Below are 20171 nucleotides of genomic sequence, written 5' to 3' on the forward strand. Positions count from 1 at the left end.
AAGTGATCTCATTGTTCAATTCCCACCTATGAATGAGAACATGCAGTGTTTGGTTTTCTGTCCTTGTGATAGTTTGCTCAGAATGATAGTTTCCAGCTTCATCCATGTCCCTACAAAGGACACAAACTCATCCTTTTTTATGGCTGCATAGTATTCCATAGTGTATATGTGCCATATTTTCTTAATCCAGTCTGTCGCCGATGGACATTTGGGTTGATTCCAAGTCTTTGCTATTGTGAATAGTGCCACAATAAACATACATGTGCATGTGTCTTTATAGCAGCATGATTTATAATCCTTTGGGTATATACCCAGTAATGGGATGGCTGGGTCATATGGTACTTCTAGTTCTAGATCCTTGAGGAATCGCCATACTGTTTTCCACAATGGTTGAACCAGTTTACAATCCCACCAACAGTGTAAAAGTGTTCCTATTTCTCCACATCTTCTCCAGCACCTGTTGTTTCCCGATTTTTTAATGATTTCCATTCTAACTGGTGTGAGATGGTATCTCATTGTGGTTTTGATTTGCATTTTTCTGATGGCCAGTAATGATGAGCATTTTTTCATGTGCCTGTTGGCTGTATGCATGTCTTCTTTTGAGAAATGTCTGTTCATATCCTTTGCCCACTTTTGGAAGAACATATCATGCTCATGGATAGGAAGAATCAATATTGTGAAAATGGCCATACTGCCCAAGGTAATTTATAGATTCAATGCCATTCCCATCAAGCTACCCATGACTTTCTTCACAGAATTGGAAAAAACTGCTTTAAAGTTCATGTGGAACCAAAAAGACCCCACATTGCTAAGACAATCCTAAGTCAAAAGAACAAAGCTGGAGGCATCATGCTACTTTACTTCAAACTGTACTACAAGGCTACAGTAACAAAAACAGCATGGTACTGGTACAAAAATAGAGATATAGACAAATGGAACAGAACAGAGCCCTCAGAAATTACACCACATCTCTACAGCCATCTGATCTTTGACAAACCTGAGAAAAACAAGAAATGGGGAAAGGATTCCCTATTTAATAAATGTGCTGGGAAAATTGGCTAGCCATAAGTAGAAAGCTGAAACTGGATCCTTTCCTTACTCCTTATACAAAAATTAATTCAAGATGGATTAGAGACTTAAATGTTAGACCTAAAACCATAAAGACCCTAGAAGAAAACCTAGGCAATGCCATTCAGGACATAGGCATGGGCAAAGACTTCATGACTAAAACACCAAAAGCAATGGCAACAAAAGGCAAAATTGACAAATGGGATCTAATTAAACTAAAGAGCTTCTGCACAGCAAAAGAAACTACCATCAGAGTGGACAGGCAACGTATAGAGTGGGAGAAAATTTTTGCAATCTACTCATCTGACAAAGGGCTGATATCCAGAACCTACAAAAAACTCAAACAAATTTACAAGAAAAAAACAACCCCATCAAAAAGTGGGCAAAGGATATGTTTTCTTATTTCTAAAACTAGAACAATAATAGTTGCTATTTCACTGAGTGGTTGTAAGAATTAAGATAATTAATGCTATTAGCTATATACAATTATTATTAGGCTATACATTGAGTAAAGCTCAAGTATACAGTAGAGTTAGGAAAAGAAAAAATGAAAGGAGATGTATAAGGTTTCTTAGTTCCATATGTTTATCAAATGCTGAATTTCCCAAAAGACCACCAGAGTTATTTCTTTATCAAGCAAAGCTAACTTTATTGTACCTGTTTATAAAAGGAAAAATATCACCTTGGTAGAATCTAGTGTCTCATAACAGGGGATCAGGAGAGGATAGTTTTAAGGTTAGGTACTCTGGTGTCAAATAGTTTAAGGTGAGCTTTTCAAGGTATAAAATTGATTGTAGGTAGGTAAAGTTTGTGGTATAATAACTTATAATTGATAGAGCAAGGGTTGTAAACCACACTTGATAAATTAACCACTCTTGATAAATTAACTCTTCTTTGATAAGCAAGCAGATGAAAAAATCTGTTCTGATAGAAGAACTATTTATCCAGATAACTAAATTGTTTGTACAGATACATTTGTTTGATGAAGTTTCCTGAAGGTAGCAAAATATTTATCGGTTTATAGCCTCATCTTTTCAGGTCAGAATTCTCTGGAGCAATTAGAAAATCCATTTGACCTAGGTATTTTCAGATATAAGGCCTGATAGTTATACCATAATAATTCAGATGATCTGAGTCTCATGCTTTAAAGTAGATAGTAGAATATCAAATTTGACCATATGATACCTTAGGAGACATATATCTTGAATACAATGATAAGAAAGGTAAGAGAGGATTGGGGGAAGTTGTTGGGGTGATTCTATGGTGTTCATATAATCCTATGTGGATACAAAACATTAGAATTTTATATGTAACCCCTGAGACAGGTAACTTAGAAGCTGAGACACTTCTAGATAGTACCTCCTGTGTTTGAAATGCAGTCAGATACGTGGTAGGATTTTAGATTCTTTGATCAAAGGAATCATTGAAGGGCATGGGTGTAGGTGTGCTATGACTACTGGAGCAAAGTCAATACAGCATGTATACTCTACTAGAATTTATTCCAGAACAAGAACATGTCAAGTGTGATGTGTTTATAGCATAGATTGTGAAGGGCTTTTTTAACTAGAGAGAAAACTAGGAGTGGGGACAAATTGTGAAGTATCTGATAAAGATTCTTTTAGAGATCTAACTTAGATCTAAAAACAAATGCTTTTAAACCATTAGATATTTTAATTGAGAATGCAAGAGTTATGCTCCAGACCATCTTTGTCATGAAGTCATTTTTAGGTGTTTGGCTTAATTTCTTGTGTGTCTCTTCCACCCTTCAATACTGATGTTTTTCTTCTACCCACCTAGGTTCTCTGGTTGGAGCTCCATAAAATTAAACTGATCAAAGACAGATTAACAAGAGAAAAACAAAAGTTCATTAACATGTTCATCAAATACACATGTGGGAGTACACAGTAATGAATAACTGAAAGGCATGGTTAGAACTTGGGTTTATATAAAATCTTAAAATGATACATTTTTAGAGAAATTACAAGACAAAGGAAAAAGACTTTGTTTCTAGGGTAAAAACATGGTGGGAAGGCAAATGTATGGGGAAGCAATGGTAGATAAAAACTGGTGTAGAGGAAGGGTCACCCCCTAAGCTCTTAGAAAGTACTGACCTTTGTAACAAAATATCAACATGAGAAAAGTGAATAGAAGTTTATTAACATGTATATTTCATACATGTATTGGAGACACTCAGGGAGTGAACTGTACTCTGAAAGGTGGCTTCAAATCCATTATATATAGCATCTTCAATAAAGGATATAGTTAGTAAAGCTTGCTACTGTAAATTCTTCCAGTACCATCTCCAGGCAGATAAATGTCCAAAGTTGTCTTCAGTGGTTAATCTTTTGTTCCTTGGTAAAGAGGGGAGGTGAGATATCTTCTGTCTTTGCCAATATGTGTCTTGCTCTTTGGCAAATAGAGGAAAGGCTTAACTGTATCTGCTTAACTGTTTTCTGCTTAACAATCCGTCATCTTTTGGGAAGACATATTCTGGTCTCCCATACTGGTTAAAAGTTTATGTCAATTCCTCCGGTGCCAATTTAGGGCTGATAAGTTGTTGCTAGTGGTTAACTTCTATCTTTCCTTATAAGGAGGTGGGAGGATAACTTTACAAATTTATATTCTTCTTTTGGGCAAATAAGGGGAGGGCAGAAAGCGTTTCTTATATCTGCTTCTTCTCAGTTGAATTTAGGTCAAATAATCCTTCATTGCAAAATGGCATATTTTGGGTAGCATATTCTGCTACCTTTCATTAAGGTCAGAATATCAAGAATATTATTTCAAAGACAGAGCATAGGTCTATGGGAGCAAGAGCAGTCTTCTTAGCTCTGTACCTCCACATAGAGAGTTGCAATGATAATGAATTTTTTCCTGAGCATCCTTAAGGAACAACATTCCTGAATCACGTCTGCTTCATTATTATCCCTGGCAGAAGAGTTGGGGAAGTAGTTGCAGTACACTGTGTCACCAAACAAGAATCTTCTTTCCTCTGCGTATAGGGTAATGCCCCCCCCCCCAAGGAAGAAATATGAGGCTGTTATAGCTCCAGCTGCTTCCCCTGGCCTGACATTCTACTCATTGGCCTATGATGCTCCTAAAAAGACAGAAGACACAGTGTGGAGGTCAAATATTATTCATTGGCATCATGGTAAGCCATCTACCCAGCCTCCTGACTGGAAGTGGAAGTGGTAAACAATGATTCTCACTCACATATTGTTTTTATTTGCTCACAATTACCAGTCAAGTAAGGCATATGTCTCTCAACTCTTTGGAGAGAGATTACTTCATGATTCCCTTAAATAGAGATTTTCTGCCTTCATTCCCTGAGGAGGCTTGTTACTTCCTAGGAAGTGTTGCATCGTGCAGGCCCCAACGTGAACTTGTAGAGACCTGAGTCCCTATGGTTGGCGTCAGGGAGCAACAGGGAATTGAAATTTCTCAGCAGCTCAGTTTATAATAAAACCATTTTTCTTGACATTGATTGCTTGCTCTCCTGGAGACTTAAGTCATTTCTTCTGGTCATTCTGTTCTCCAAAGCATACGGGTTAAAGAGGTTATCACTGTGATCTTAAGAGGGATTGTTTCTGTGTTTAAAAAAATGTAGTGTGGCTGTTGGCATTCCAATCCCTCACCCATGACTTACTGTGAATTTCTTACATCAAAGAAGAAGCAAGACTTCTACAAGACACCTTTTCTTTTCCATGGTTCTTTAACCAAAACATAGCCTAGCACTGTCTATCTATTGTTTATCTAATATCTGCCTAGCACAACAGGATGAGTTAGGCTTTACCCTCTAGTAGCTTAAAATGTGGCTGAGGAAATAAATCATGTCGAGCAAATAATGACGCATGAAGTGAATGTGAAAGTAAAATTTATATTCGGTGTCCATAAGTAAAGTTTTATTGGAGCCAGGCATGCTCTTTTGGTCACTTATAGTCTATGGCTTCTTTCACACCCGAAAGGCCGGGTGGAAGGGCTGTGAAGGAAACAGCATGACCTGCATAACCTAAAATATTTACTATCTAATCTCCTATAAATTACATGAATGGTATCTCACTGTATTTAATACTTTAAACATTTTCAGTTCTGTAAATTATGTTATCATTATAAAACATCCATGAATTAGGAAAGCAGGTATTATTATCTTCACCTGATAGCCAAGGAAGCAGTTGCAACAGATCCCGAGTTAAATACTCAGTACAGCAACCATGCAAACACACACATCAGAATGCTGGTTTATTTCAGCTAAAAACTTAAACTGATACCCTTCTGTTTTGCAAGCTTCAAACTGGTGTGCAAAATCATCCTGTTCTCCTTTCTGTACCCAATCGCCAGCCTACCACCCGCAAAGGCTACCTCTCCATCTCACTCTGGGTAACAAATGAAAAATTTTGAGGACTACTGAGCACTACAAATTTCATAGCAGGGCTTCTCAGGAACTTGGGTCATTGTCACACATTGGTAAAATTCATGGGAGACAGTTGCCCTTAAATCAACATTTTCATCCGCCAGATGCTGTCAGGGATGGTGTAGGTTGTGAATCCTATCCTCAGAACCAGTTGTAGAGCTAAGAACAGTTTTAGTCTTTTTTTGAAATTATCTTTTTTTGGATATTTGATTTTGTTTCCTATTATTATACTTTTAAATCTCTATTTATGGATTAAAATAAAGGAAGCATAATGGATAAGAAAAGTTTCCCTTGGGTGCTGGAATGATACATATTTCACTTTAAGTATTCTGTATTTCCTACACTTTTCAATAATAAGTATGTTTATTTTAGAGAGTTTATTATATATGCAAACATACACATACAAGCATATATGCACATTTTATGGAACTCTTGACCAAACTTTAGACAGGGTCCTCAGAGCCGTCTTTTGACTAGGCCTCATCCTGGACCTTCCTAGCCCAGTTTTAGGAAGAATCCTGCTAAGTCAGTGTAGGGAGAATCCCCTCACCCTTGATATCTGTTCACCCTTGTTACGTTAAGCAAGAATCTCCCTCCTCTTGATGTCTCTTCTATGTCAATTTTCATCCACTAACTCCCACCAACTCTGCCTATTCATTATGAGTCTCCAGTGAGCCATGCTATATTCTGAGTTGAGCCCTTTTCCTCTCCCCTATTGCAATAGTCTTGACATATATTGCAACATTCTTTCTTCACCTGTTTATCTATACACAGTATTCAAAAAGATGCACATGCAAATATAACAAGTTCATTTCTTTGACTTTCCCAAAATATTCCATAAAACCAATCTTTGCCATCTTTGTCAACAAAGGCAACTATCCATGGCACACATCTATTAGGTCACAATCACGGAAGCCAATTATTGTGCATTACTAAAGCTGATGCTAGAAGACAATTGAGCCTTGATAAATCACACATCAGTTCATGAAGACTCAGACTTGGATTTGTAGGACAATGTTATCTTGGATCTGAACAAACTTGTGAAGTGTAGAACAGAGGGCATTTGTTCAGCAAAATCTGCAGTTTTGACACTCACATTTTTAGTGCTTGGTAAATGTCTTCCAACCTCAAATGTCCAAAAGTGAGAGTGGGGAGGCAAGTGTTGATTAGGCAGAGCCAGTGCAGGTCTATGTATGATCCTTACAAAGTTGAAAGAAGTGAACCATGGCCTAAGGCTGCCATTGATGGCACTTGTGAGAATCCCCCCATTCTTGCTGCACCCGAGTCACTGGACCTGTGCCAGTAAGGGATGATATATTACAAATACGTCAACGAAGTAAGAGAAGAGACATAAGACCACTTAAGGGGCATGAAGAAGCTTGTTCTGCTGCAGAACATCACAGGTCAGTTTAACTATAATGTCAGAAACCTCCACTGTTCTAAATAAATTATTTTATTGTAAAGACATCACAATACGAATGGCTCTTGCTAAAAGTCAGTTATCTTCTTAAATGGAAAAAAAAAATGAAATCATTCATTACAATTCAGGAAGCATTTGGAGTACCTGCTGTAGGTATAGTTTGTGCTAAGCTCTATGGGTGAGACTCAATAACAGACAATGTAGCTGTGAAGGTAGGCACATAAACCTGTGTCCTGAAGGATCGGCTTTTTAGTTTTTCTTTCACTTCATCACGGACTGATAGGAGGTATTTATATGTGGTTCATCAAGTGAGCTCTAAAACACCCAGGCTAGTCTATAAATGGTTTAATGAGAGTTGTTTACTAGTCACTTGTTTGGATGTCATGGCAAAGTCAAATTTCTATATAAACATTTTTAAATGGTCACTCTCAATTAGAGAACTCATCTCACTTCTAATTTCTGAATTAATCTCACTGTGGACTGTAAAGAACAGTTTGAGGCCAACACTGCACTTTGAGCAGCTCTTGGCTATTCCCCAAATTATTAACTCTGGTTGCACGTTAAACACATCTGGGAACTTTAAAAATTACCTACTCTTAGTCCCCACTTGAAACTCACTACCTCTTTGGGGAGTAAGCATGGCATCAGTATTTTCAGAGCATCAGAAAAGTAAGATTCTTGAAGCCTAAGAACTTCAAGGACATTCCACAATGCCTCTATTATTAGATACTTGCCTTTTCATGCTACACAGTTAATGTCACAAGCCAATGTAAGATACTGACTCATATAAGCTTTGTTAGAACATTACTCACACGTGAGTGAATTTCCCTGTGTTGCCCAAGCCAGGCATTAGTATTTAGACAATAGCTAGCTAGCAACTGGTTTAGATATCTATAAAAATATCCTTCAGTGTTCTTTAAAAATCTTTACTATCTTTTTGTTATTGATTTTAGGGTGAAAAAGCAATATAAAATGATTTAAGTAGAAAGAAAAAGATTATCTGTAATCCAACTATTTATACCCAAAAGATAGCCACAGCCAATATAGCAGTATAGTATTTTTCATATATATCCTCTTGCACAAAACATGCACATTTTAAAGTTACAATTGTGTATGTACAATACTACATCCTTTTACATGTGTCATTATGATGAAACTTTTATCATATTAATAAGTACACATCTTATGGTTAAATAATTATTTAACCAATCCTTTATTGTTAAAAACTTGGATTATGTCAATTTTCCCCATAGTAATGCAGGAATGATCATTCTATATTTGTAACAAATACTTCTTATAATCTTTACCTTTGTGGTTATCATTTATGTTAAATAATTTTAAAATTATGCTTACTAATTATATTAAACTGTATTATTTTAATATTAATAATTATCATTTGTATTACATTCTAACTGGTTTCCTCTACGATTCTCAAGTTTACGCTTTCTTCAGCAGAACAGGAATTCATATTTTCTAAATCCATGGCCATATTCTTACTTAAATATTTGTTGAGTCAAAAGTGGTATCTTATTTTAATGTGAAACTTTTTGAGTATTAGTATGGTTAAATATATTCATAGTGAAGATGATGATAATAATAATGACAATGATGATGGTGGTGATGATAGAATGATGCATTGGTCTGCTTGTAAGAGCTTTCTTCTTTTCGATTTACCTTATTCTTTCTCCTTAAGTCTGTGTGGAATCCGTGTACAAACCCTCTTCAGTACTTTTGTAGAAGTGTAGGGATATAAGCTTTTGTCAGACATTTTCAAGTTTTCATAATTTCAGTTGTTTGAGATTGTCCGAAGATAATTATAATAATAGATGTAGAAAATAAAAGGTGTGGACACTTGGAAACTGTTGTGCTGAACAGCCTAGGACATGAGAATAGCTTGTTTTACCCCATGAAATTAGAATGTATCTCAGTTGTTCAGTATTAGTATACCTAGGGAGAAATATGCTGTCTTTAGAAACATAAAATAGCATCACAATTAACTTCAGGGAATACTGTGAAATTGAAAGCCAAGAGGGTTACCAACACATCAGGGAGCTGTATGGGTTGTTGGAATGTTCAAGCTAACGAATCATAGTAAAAAATATAGCAGCAATGTGAAGTTTTGAAGTATTGCATATAATAAACATGACACAAAAAGCGTGTAAATAGAATCTCAGCATTGTAGGGCTGATCACTGGTTTGCTTCCATTGCACATCTGTGTTCCCCCATTTGTGTATCCTGGCTACGTGTAGCAGGATGGGCAAACAGCTCTTTACTTAAGAGGCAACAAACTGACAGGGTGGTGCTGCCTGCTGCCGTATCCTAGATGGCCTGGCCCAGTTCACAGTTGGGCAGTTTCCAAGGACCGACGTAGGTTTCTTGGGTTTGTTGTTTGGTGAGAGCTTTTGTGGTAACACTGGGCAGCATTTGACCTGACAGCTAACTAACTACTAAAAAAGAAAAAAAAAAGTGTGAGCCACTCCACAGGCACTGGACGAATACTCAGTGCTACTAGAACTATCTAACCTCAGGGATTTTGGTTTTGCTTTGTTAATGTAATTACTAATTGCCTTTTCTAAGCTGAATCCATTATATTCTGGCTGATTCACAAAAGAGAGTGCAGCTTTGGTTATTATTCATTAACTTAAAAAAAGGAAGAAAACACTAAAACTATTTGAAGATCTACAATGCAAAACAAAACAAACAATGAAAAGAACAGCAGCAATGAAGGCCGACAATTTTGGCTTTTACTTCCTATTCTACCATTGAAATAAACCCTTTATCCACCCTGGGATTTTGTATAAAGTGGGCTAGTTAACATTTAACGCAAGCCAGAGGCTATGGACCCTGTGCTAATTCCAAGTCTTCTGCTGCAGGTGAACAACAATCTCCTTAGCTTATTCAGAAAAGCTTTACAACTTTGTCCAACCCCATATTTCTATTCATCTCTCACTCTCCAACTATTTTCCCATTAATTTTTGATTCTTATCAAATATTTTCACATCTCCACAACTTTGTGGGTGTTATTCAGGTATTCAAGAATATTCTTTTCTCTGTGTCCTGGAAGATTGTGTTCTACCTTCAATATTCTGCTAAAAAAAAGATTTGATTCCCTTTCCTAACGAATCCTATCTCCTCTCCCTCCCCACACGATGCTTCTTCCTATGTTTCTTACATTATGTTTACCAATCTGTACTTAACAAACTATGCAATAATTGTTTACTTATTTTTTCAATACTAATATGTTTTAAGCTACAGCTCTGCACATAGCGTGGTACTAAGCAAGAGAGGAATTTTAGATATTCCCTTTGTCCTCAGATTACGTAGAATTGTTAAATTAGGTTTATCCTAAAGGTTTCTTCATACATAGTATATTTAATTTGATGTGTGGATGGACTGTAACCTACTCTTGTATGAAGTAGCCAAGTCTCAGCCAACCACAGTGACTGAATTTCAACCACAGATAGCCAACTGTTCAAACCAGGTTCAAATAAGGCAAACATCCAGCTATAACCAGTCTAGCTCTTTCTGTACCTCACTTTTATGTTCTGTATGTCACTTTCCTTCTTCTGTCCTTAGATGCTATCAGACCATGTGGCAGTCCAGGAGTCGCTCTGAATCTATTCTGGTTCTGGAGGCTACACAATCCACAAATCATTCTTTGCTGAATTAAACTGTTTAATTTCACTACAATTTTTCTTTTAACAGAATTTAATGAGCAAGAGAGAGTCACAAAACAAGGCGTAGTACACTATTTGTAAATAAAGGTATTGAAGTCTTCAACATAATCCCTGTAAACTCTAAAGTGGCTATATGAATACGCAGCCTTATATAGACATAATTCAGCACTGAAAAATGCTCCAAATATGCTTTTGTAACTATTTCAGTGTTTTCCATTAAGAATTGTTTTATGTGAAGTTAATGATATCACTAACAGCACTTGAAGTTATTTCTCCTTTGGAAAAAGAAAGGGCAAAATATTTCCAAGAATTCTTTTTTGGATTATTTAGAAAACGTCATGGTGATTTCATCACAGAACTTGTTCATGCACTAGAATTCTCCTATGAGAACTTGTAACACACCATTACAAAACAGAGTTTGAAGAAATTCATAATATCTGGTTGTTATTACTAAAGATCACACAATTAGAAATCTCTATGGGTTGAGATAATTTTTACTGTGATCATTTGAAATAGAACAAAGCAAATAAAAACACCCGTTTGAAGAAGATGACATATTTAACTAGTGAGCTCATTCAGTTTGCAGTAAGGTATTGTGGGTAACTTCAATCAACATATCTAAACACACATTAGAAGCACTATTTTCACCAGGCCCACACTCTGGAAGGCAGTTCAGGCCTGAAAACTTTTATATGAATATACTGAATCTCTTCAAAAGCTATTTGTGTAGGCTGTAGTTAGGTATAATTTTATTTCATTTTCTAAACTCTCACAGTTTTGTGCCTTTATCTTGAAATTTAGAAAACAAAATGTTTCTGCTTCCTAATTCCACATCCCTGTGGAAGAAGTTTCTATTGTTCCTGGCTCTATTTTTCTTAACATCTGGCTAAGATTCTGTTTTTCCCTTTTTAGCAACCCATAGAGGAAAAATGGAGTTGTCTGGTTTTGCTACTTGGAGGAGTGGCAGGGCTTTATTCTTAATAAATGTTGCAGGGGAACGTGGAGAGCTGGCCTGAGGTCAGAAGGCAAAGTTATGGACAAAACAGTCACCACATTAATCCCTACTTGTCTTCAGAATGTTATATATCATAAGGATCAAAATAATCAAATAAGAATAGAAATTGTCCTTCAGGCTAGAGGATAGGCATAGGGTGGGAGACAAGAAGGGAAATAAGTAGGATAAATTGCTGGAAATACTCAGACTTTTCATGGAAGTTGGTACCAGGTGCAAATTCACATCAATATCCCTTTGAAGTGGGTGCCGGTGTCACAATAGAGAGCATACAAAATGTTGTGGGGGTACTATGAGAAGAACTCACCAGGAGAGATTAAGAAAGGCTCCAGTGAGAAAATGACATTTCAGTTTCATCTTGAAGATTTATGATATAGGCAGTTGGGGAGAAGGTTTCAGACACAAAAGACACCAAAAATAAAGTCAGAAAGACAGGAAACAATGCATTTAGAAGAAAGTTGGAGCTATTTTCCAGATTCCTGAAAAGCAGTAGCTGTTGACTTGGGCATTCTGAAAAGCCTGGACCTAGAATTCACTCCAGAAATCTCTGGTACTCACAGTTTTCTCCTGCTGCCACTGCAAACTAGAGTAAGTGCCGAGTTGCTAAGAGTCATACTAGGGAGTCAGCAGACTGTGGCCCCTGAAGATTCACATCTTAATTTTGTTATAAAAAAGCTTTGCTTATAAGACTGAAATCACTTTGGCTTAAACCCGAGATTCTTTCCTCTTGCTCTTCTGCCTTTTTGTGGGAAACGTATCTATTGCATCTTTTAAATTGGATTCTCACCATTGTTTAGCAAACATTGCACTTTTTAAATAGACTCTTGTGAAGGGGATCATTATATGCCCTTACCAAAAATTGCCACTTTGGCATACAAAGTATTTTGAGCTGAAGACAATTCAGAAACAGCAAACATTGGAAGAAACTCTGTGTTCCGCTGTCCTGCCTAAAACCCCAGCATATATTTCCTTTCTGTAAGGAATGGAATAGCTTTTCTATCTTAAAGGAAATTATCATTTGTAAAGGTATGCTCCTGTCTTGCACTAGGAAGAGGAGAATTACTGTAGACTACGTAACAAGGCTTACTAAATAATCCTTATTTATCATATGATATGATTTGGCTCTGTGTCATCACCAAATCTCATGTCAAATTGTAATCCCCATTGTTAGAGTTGGCAGTGAGGTTTGGTGGAAGGTGATTGGATCATGGAGACAGTTTCTAATGGTATAGCACCATCCCCCTAAAGATCTTGTTTAACAGTGTGTAGCACATCCATGCTCTCTCTGTCTTCCTCCTGCTCTGGCCATGTCAAGATGTTCCTGCATCCTGTTTGCCTTCCGCCATGTTTGTAAGTTTCCTGAGGCCTCTCAGCCATACTTCCTGTACAACCTGCAGAACTGTGGACCAATTAAACCTCTTTTCTTAATGAATTATCTAGTCTCAGTTATTTCTTTATAGTAGTGCAAGAATGAACTAATATACCATACACATCTTGTCACCTGCTCACAATTTATCTGTCCCTCCTGAAGAAGCCCAAAGCCCCCTTTGTCTTTTCTCTTTTCTACACTTTACCATACTTTGTTAAAACTGTATAAAAGTCTTCAGATCTAACCAGTTTTGGGGGATTTTGACTTCATATCGGTGAGGTCCCCCATGTGCATATAAAATAAATACCTTCTCCAGTTAATCTGTCTTTCAATAGTTTCATTTGCAGCAGACACTGAATCTAAGCCAATAGAAGAAAGTTTATTATTATTATTATTTTTTCCCTCCTCTACAATTGCTTGCATTTATTGAACTGGTCATCCTAAGTCTTTTGCATATACCAGTCATATCTATCTCAACCACTATCTCCAATTCCCCTTTTGCTGAAGGTAACTCTGACTTTTACTACTATACTGAGATTGAAATTTTCATATATAGTACTTTACCCAAACTCATTTATTCCCTCATAAACAGAAATCAGGAGGCTCCTGCAGTAAGAGTGGCCTGAGGATCTGTGTGAGGGTGAAGATTGGGAAAATGAACTGTGGCAGGGTATGAAACAGTTCAACAGACTAGGTAACAGAAGTGGGTCAATATCCACAAGCTAGAGGATTGTCCAAATTGCAATGGTGTTTGGCTATAGATGTGACTCCTGGTGGAATAAGGGCAGAGAGGAACATGAGGAAGTATAGGAAAAGAAGGATTAGAGACATTTTAGCACAAGACTTGGCAGGGACAAGCACGGGCCCATTAAAGGGCCAAGGTCAATTGAACAGTCTCAGCTTTATGTTTTTCCCTCTACTCCTTAATTAACTTCTCTTTGCTTCCACATAACTTTCCCCATTCCTGAGTTGTATCTTTGCTCCAACACTTGTAAGTGATAAATGACAATTTCCACCTTTTCAATTAGCTTTGCTTTTTGACTTTCTGATTTACACTTCCAGGAAAGACACACATTCATTTCCTAATGGTTTACTCCTACTAGTTTCTTCTCTGTGGAGAGTTAGTATTAAGAAAATGGTTAAGAAGTAAGTTTTACAGGCCAGGCTTTTATCATTGGATCAAATCCTGATCCTGCCACTTTTGAACTGTGTAAACTGTGTAAACATCCAAAACCATTATTTTTTTACCTGTAAAATTGGAAAAATCAAATATCTACTTGAAGGAACTATTGTTAGCATGAAAGAACACCTGTTTAGCACTTGTCATATACTACCTGGAACATGGATATATTTTAGCAGCAGCAATAGCAGCACCACAGTTAGCACTCCTGTCTTTTAAGCCCTCACTTATTTGCTAATTAGTTGGTGTCTAGAATTCAGACTCTAGCTACTCCCACCTCCTCAAAATGCTTATGAGTATTGTGAGGAGTCATTTAATCCCTTTCAGTCAAAAGTTTTGCTTAGAGACACATACTCAGAAAAAAAAAAAAAAGAGAGAGAGAGAGAGAGGTAGTTTCATGTTGTTTTCAAATTGTCACCAAAAGGCTTAGAAGTTCAGTCTAGGTCCTGCTGCTCATCACCCAGAAAGCCAATCACTGAGACAACAAGTATTGTCAGGGAAGAAGGCTTTAATCTCATGCCACAGTCGAGGAGGTGGGAGATCAGTCTTGATTCCATCTCCCTGATCAACTAAAATTAAAGATTTATTTAGTGAGGGAGAAATATAACCATGTGTCGGAAAACAGGAATTAGGGGGAGGGGTAAGGAAGAAGAGTTGGTGCAGGAAGCAGGGGATTGGTTAGGCAATCATGATGATTGAGGAGTCTGGTATCTCATTGTTCAGATGCAGTGACCTGGTAAGTTTCAATTCTTTGATCCCATCTGGGAGTCCTGATAGTTAGTTTTGTGAGAAAGGAACTCAGAAAAGACAAATGTAAGTGTCTCAAGTTTCAAGACTCAGATGATTAGTTTATAAGTTTATTCAAAAGAAGCCATAAACATCAGTTCTACAGGACAATTACACAAGTTTCAAAATAAAGTCTATTTTCATGGGTTGACATTAAAGAAGTTCTTCAGCATGACACATAATTGCATCTTGATTGCTTTTTTTAAACCTTGCTAACCACCCTAATTAAATTCTGCATAGTTCTTCGTAAGTGTCTGAAAATGTTTTGTTCAACACATTGGCTGACGTCATTTCACTACCACCAACTACCTTCATTAATATGTGTTCATTAATTTTTACATATTATGCATTGAGTTTCTATTCTTCAGCTCTCATTTGAAGCCTCTCCTAATAATTATGGAAGGAAATGCCCTCTTCTCTTTGAACACCTATAGGGTTATAATTGGAACTGGGATGGAAGTGAGGCAAGTCAAATAGGAAGCAAAACAGAATCAAATTCACAGTTATTGTTATTTAAAAGCCCCAAATTAAAAAAAGGATAACCTAGGATAATGGCATTCACAAGGAGGGAGCCTCAGTAGAAAATAGAAGGGCTCAAGCATAGGTAAAAGATTTCAGTCATTTGGAATGGTGGGGAGTGGGAACTGGGGAGATTCAGAACCCCATCTCTCTGCCACTGGACTATAAACCAGCACAGGGACACATGCATGATGGAGGCCATGCAAGAGAAGAAACATAATACTAGAAGAAGGTACAAGGCAAAGTTTGTAATAACATATATGAGGTCTACCTATAACAGTTCCAAATTATATCCATTTTCTTGGTGAAAGTTTTAACAACATTACTTTTAGTTGAAAATGTATCTTGGGCTTAGCAACAACATTCATGATCCCCATATTCACATTAGTCATAAGTTAATAAGGCAAGAGATGAGTTACTGGCCTTGGCACAATTTCAGAGCAAGATTCATGATATTTAGCTCCCTGTTTTGTTTATCTTTTGGGTGATCTTTTTCCTTTTTTCACTCTACTGAAATTCTATCCTTAAAGGCACATTTTAAATACCTTTTCTGGCCACCTGAAATGGACTGTCCCATATCTGTACCTTGAAAACACAGCATGCACCATTTATATAATGCTTATTACATTATGTTGTTGTTCTCTTTCCATGTAGATACGATAGGTAATCTGCAGGTCAGTGGTCTGTGATAAATTCATTCCGATTCATGCAGGAAATAAGTGTGCCATGTTTCCAGAATGAACCTCCCACTCATACTGTAAGTACAAAACTGTAAGGATTCCATTGTCTAAATCATTTTATTTGATTCAAGAGGAGTTTTTTTCCTTAAGAAAAAAATATTGAAAACTACTAAGTGTCAGAGTCTGTTCAAGTTAGTAGAGTTGTCTCATGGGTAAAAATTAGAAAAAAAATAAATCACTAGTGTCATAGAGCTTATAGCCTTATGGAAGAGGATAGACAACACAAAGAAACAGAAAGATTGATAATCTTTCAAACTTACAATCTCAACAAATTGTCCTACTTAAAATTGTAATTCCTCATTAGCACCCCAATCTCCTTTAAGTTTTTTTAAGCATTTGTCAACAACTGACATATCTTTTATTTGTTGATTTGATTAATATATTTTTCCTGCAACTAGAATCTGTTTTATTTATTCCTAAAGCCAAGGAATATAGAATGATGTCTATTAGAGAGTGGGTCTTCAATAAATAGCTGCTGAATGAATCAGCAAATTTTACGTGTTAGAAGGTGATAAGTGATAGCAAACTTAGGAGAAAACAGTTGCTATCAGTGATACAGAGGTGGTAGTGGCAGGTTGTGATTTACAATTGGGTTATCAGGTAAGCCTCATTTGGAAAGTGACAGTTGCACAAAGACTTGAAAGAAGGAGTGAGCCATGCCTGGGAAAGGCAGAACTGGCCTGACATCCATGGAACAGCAGTGGTCCAGTGGGCCTGAAGCCCAGGGTGTAAGTGAGAGTAGTAAGAATGAGTGAGGAAGGGGAAAGGGCTGGGAATGCGGCAGAAAGTATAGTCCCTTATAAGGACTTGGGCTTTTATTCTGATTAAGAAGAAATCTTATGATCTATCTCAGTAGTTCAAAATTAAGGATGATTTTGTCTCCAAAGAAACATTTGGTAATGTCTGTAGATATCTTTGGTTGTCACAACTATGAGGAGGAGATGCTACTGGCACCTAGGGGTAGAGGTCGGGGATGCTGCTGAATACACATTTTATAATACACAGGACATGCCCACAACAGAGTATCATCTGGTCCAAGGTGTCAATATTGCAGGAGTTTAGAAATCCTGATTTAACTTTTCAAGGGATGATTCTGGCTGCTGTACTGAGAATAGGCACAGAGAGGGCAGGGGAAAACAGAGGGAGGCCCATCAGGAGCAAATGAAGTAATCTAGTGAGGGATGGTGCTAGCTCAGATTGCAGGAGTAGGAGTGGAGCTACTGAGAAAAGTGCTTGGATTATGGGTGTAGCACAAAGGTGGAGGCAATAAAACACACCGATGTCCTGCATTTGGGGTGTGAGAGAAAAGTAAAAGTCAAGAACAACCCTAAGATGTTTTATTTAATTTCTAGAAGTAAAGAATTGTCATCAATGGGTATGGGGCTGACTGGGGATGCAGTAGAATTTGGGGGATGTGGTAGAAATCAAATATTAAGTTGGTGACACGATTTCATCCGTGTCCCCACCCAAATTTCATGTTGAATTGTAATCCCCACCCAAATTTCATGTTGAATTGTGTTGGAGGAGCGGCCTGGTGGGAGGTGATTAGATCATGGGAGTGGTATCACATGGTTTAGTGCTGCTTGCTTAAAGGTGTGTAGTACCTCCCACTCCTTCCTCCTGCTCTCACCATGTAGATATGCTTGCTTCCCCTTTGCCTTCTACCATGATTGTAAGTTTCCTAAGGCCTCCCCAGCCTTGCTTCCTGTACAGTCTGTGGAACTGGGAATCAGTTAAGCCTCTTCTTATAAATGAGCCAGTCTCAGGTCATTTTTTATAGCAGTGTGAGAATGGACTAATACAGTTGGGGATGTGTTAAATATGAGATGCCTCTTACACATTGTTTGGGTTCAGAACACGATGCCCCAAAGTATGGTCCCCCGTGGCACGCTGAGCACTTCTGAGCTGAAAAGGACAGGAGGACCTCAGAAAAGCAACAGGGCCTATCTCTGACTTTCTCCTTTCTTCTGTTTCTAACCCCTATTGTTTCCCCAAAACAAGTTATAAAACCTAGAAAGTTCACTCTTTGGCCTACCTCCCGTGAAAGTAGATCATAAGACCCTCCTGTGACAAGTGTCCTTCCTTCTACCCAGAGGAAAGAAATGCTACACAGGGAGGCCAAAAAGAATCTGAACAGGCCTTGCCAAATATCTCCCAGTTTGTTACCATTAGGTCATACTCCATTTTTGTCCAGTTATATTTCTGCACACCTCTCCACTTCTTTCCTCAGACTTAGGATAAAAATACACACTGTTCCTTGGGTCTTTGAATCTTAATTTCTGAAGCCTCTCATGTCACATAAAACTTTGTTAAATAAATTTGTGATGCTTTTCTCTTGTTAATCTGTCTTTTCTTACGGGAGTGTCAGTCGTGGACCTCATGATGGGTGAGGAAAAGATCCTACTTTTTCTCCCCTAAAACAGCTAGGTGGAGCTATCAGATGTGTAGTTGTTTAGGTGGATCTGGAGTTAGGAAGAAATGTTTAGGTTTGAGTTACTTTTCTGCGAGTTAGCAGCATGTGGGTCTTATTTAAAGATGTTATCAAGGGTGTGAATGTGGAAAGTAAAGACAAGAGAATCAAGAATGGAACCCTAAGGTATGCTAATATGAAAAGGTTACAGAAAATTAGGGAAGGGATTACAGGAAAGTCTGAAACAATATCATTTCCTCCACACATTCATAGAGCTCTGGGCCCACAAATACTTGGATTTTTATTTTTTTAATTTTCCTGCTATAGCTAGGTACTTAGGACTGTCACCAGTGCTCCTAGAATCCATCAGTTTTAAGAAAAAAAGGTCTTTCATCTCAACTTTCTAGCAGCTCTTTGTTTTACGATCTGCCACCTCTCTGCTTTCTAGCACCTGGTCATTGATGTTATTGCCTCCAGTGTCCACATTCTGCCCCCTTTCTCTTCTTCTATAGCAGCTACTGCTGATCCCATGTTTGCCAGCATTCTTTCTATCCAACTGATTTCATCTCTAATCAAACAACTAGAGTTCCTTACTGATTTGGTCTTTTATATACATATATGTGTATGTGTGGTTGTGTGTGTGTGTGTACGCATGTGTTTAGTATAAGTACCTTAGGAGATTTCAGTATGTGTAGTTACAATCCCTACTCTCAATTCCGGCATCATGCTAAGCCGTATCTTGTCCCTGGGCTTTTGAACCTGCTATTTCCAATTCCTAGCACACTCTTTTCTTTTTCCTTAGACTAGGGAGTTTCGCTTTATTTCTGAAATATCCGTTAAGAGGCCAGAGAACTTTCCCCCAAGCTTTCAAGTTTGGTTTTGGTGACCCTGTGTTTATTTTTACATTAGTAGTCATCACACCATATTGCAATTTTTTTTTTTTCACATGTCAGCAACCTTGATTTAAACACTAGCTCCTTGAAGGTAATGTCTCTGTCCTGTTCACTATCATATCTCTACTATATAACACAGGGTTATAATATATAATCTTATATAACATTTTTATAATTTATGTTGTATAATTAAACTCTAGTAAGTTAATTTATATGTTTTGTACTTTTAATTAGTTTGAGGGTAATTCAGGATGAAATCGCATGACTTTATTTGCCTCAGCACCCAGTACATTGCATGGTATAGAATCAAAAGTATGTAAATAATTGTCGATTGATGTAATTGAGTTCATACTATGAATTTCTCTATTCATTTGAATTTCTTTCTTTTTTTTTTTTTTATTATACTTTAAGTTCTAGGGTACATGTGCACAACGTGCAGGTTTGTTTCACCTACAATATTCTTGCTGAAAGGAAGTCATGTCCTGCCCTGAATATTCCCTTGGGTCATCAGTTCTGAATGATACAAAATGTAAATTAAATCAAATCTTTTTCTTCTTTTGCTGTCAGTAGAGAGACTCAAATGGGAAAGGTGAGAGGAACAGAGAGAAATGATCAGATTAGCAGCTTTGAAACTGTACAGAGTTGTGGTATTTTGGCAGCCAAATATGAATATTAGAGTGTTGTATAA

Source organism: Macaca fascicularis, chromosome 12, assembly GCF_037993035.2.
Source record: "Macaca fascicularis isolate 582-1 chromosome 12, T2T-MFA8v1.1".
Classification (NCBI taxonomy): domain Eukaryota; kingdom Metazoa; phylum Chordata; class Mammalia; order Primates; family Cercopithecidae; genus Macaca; species Macaca fascicularis.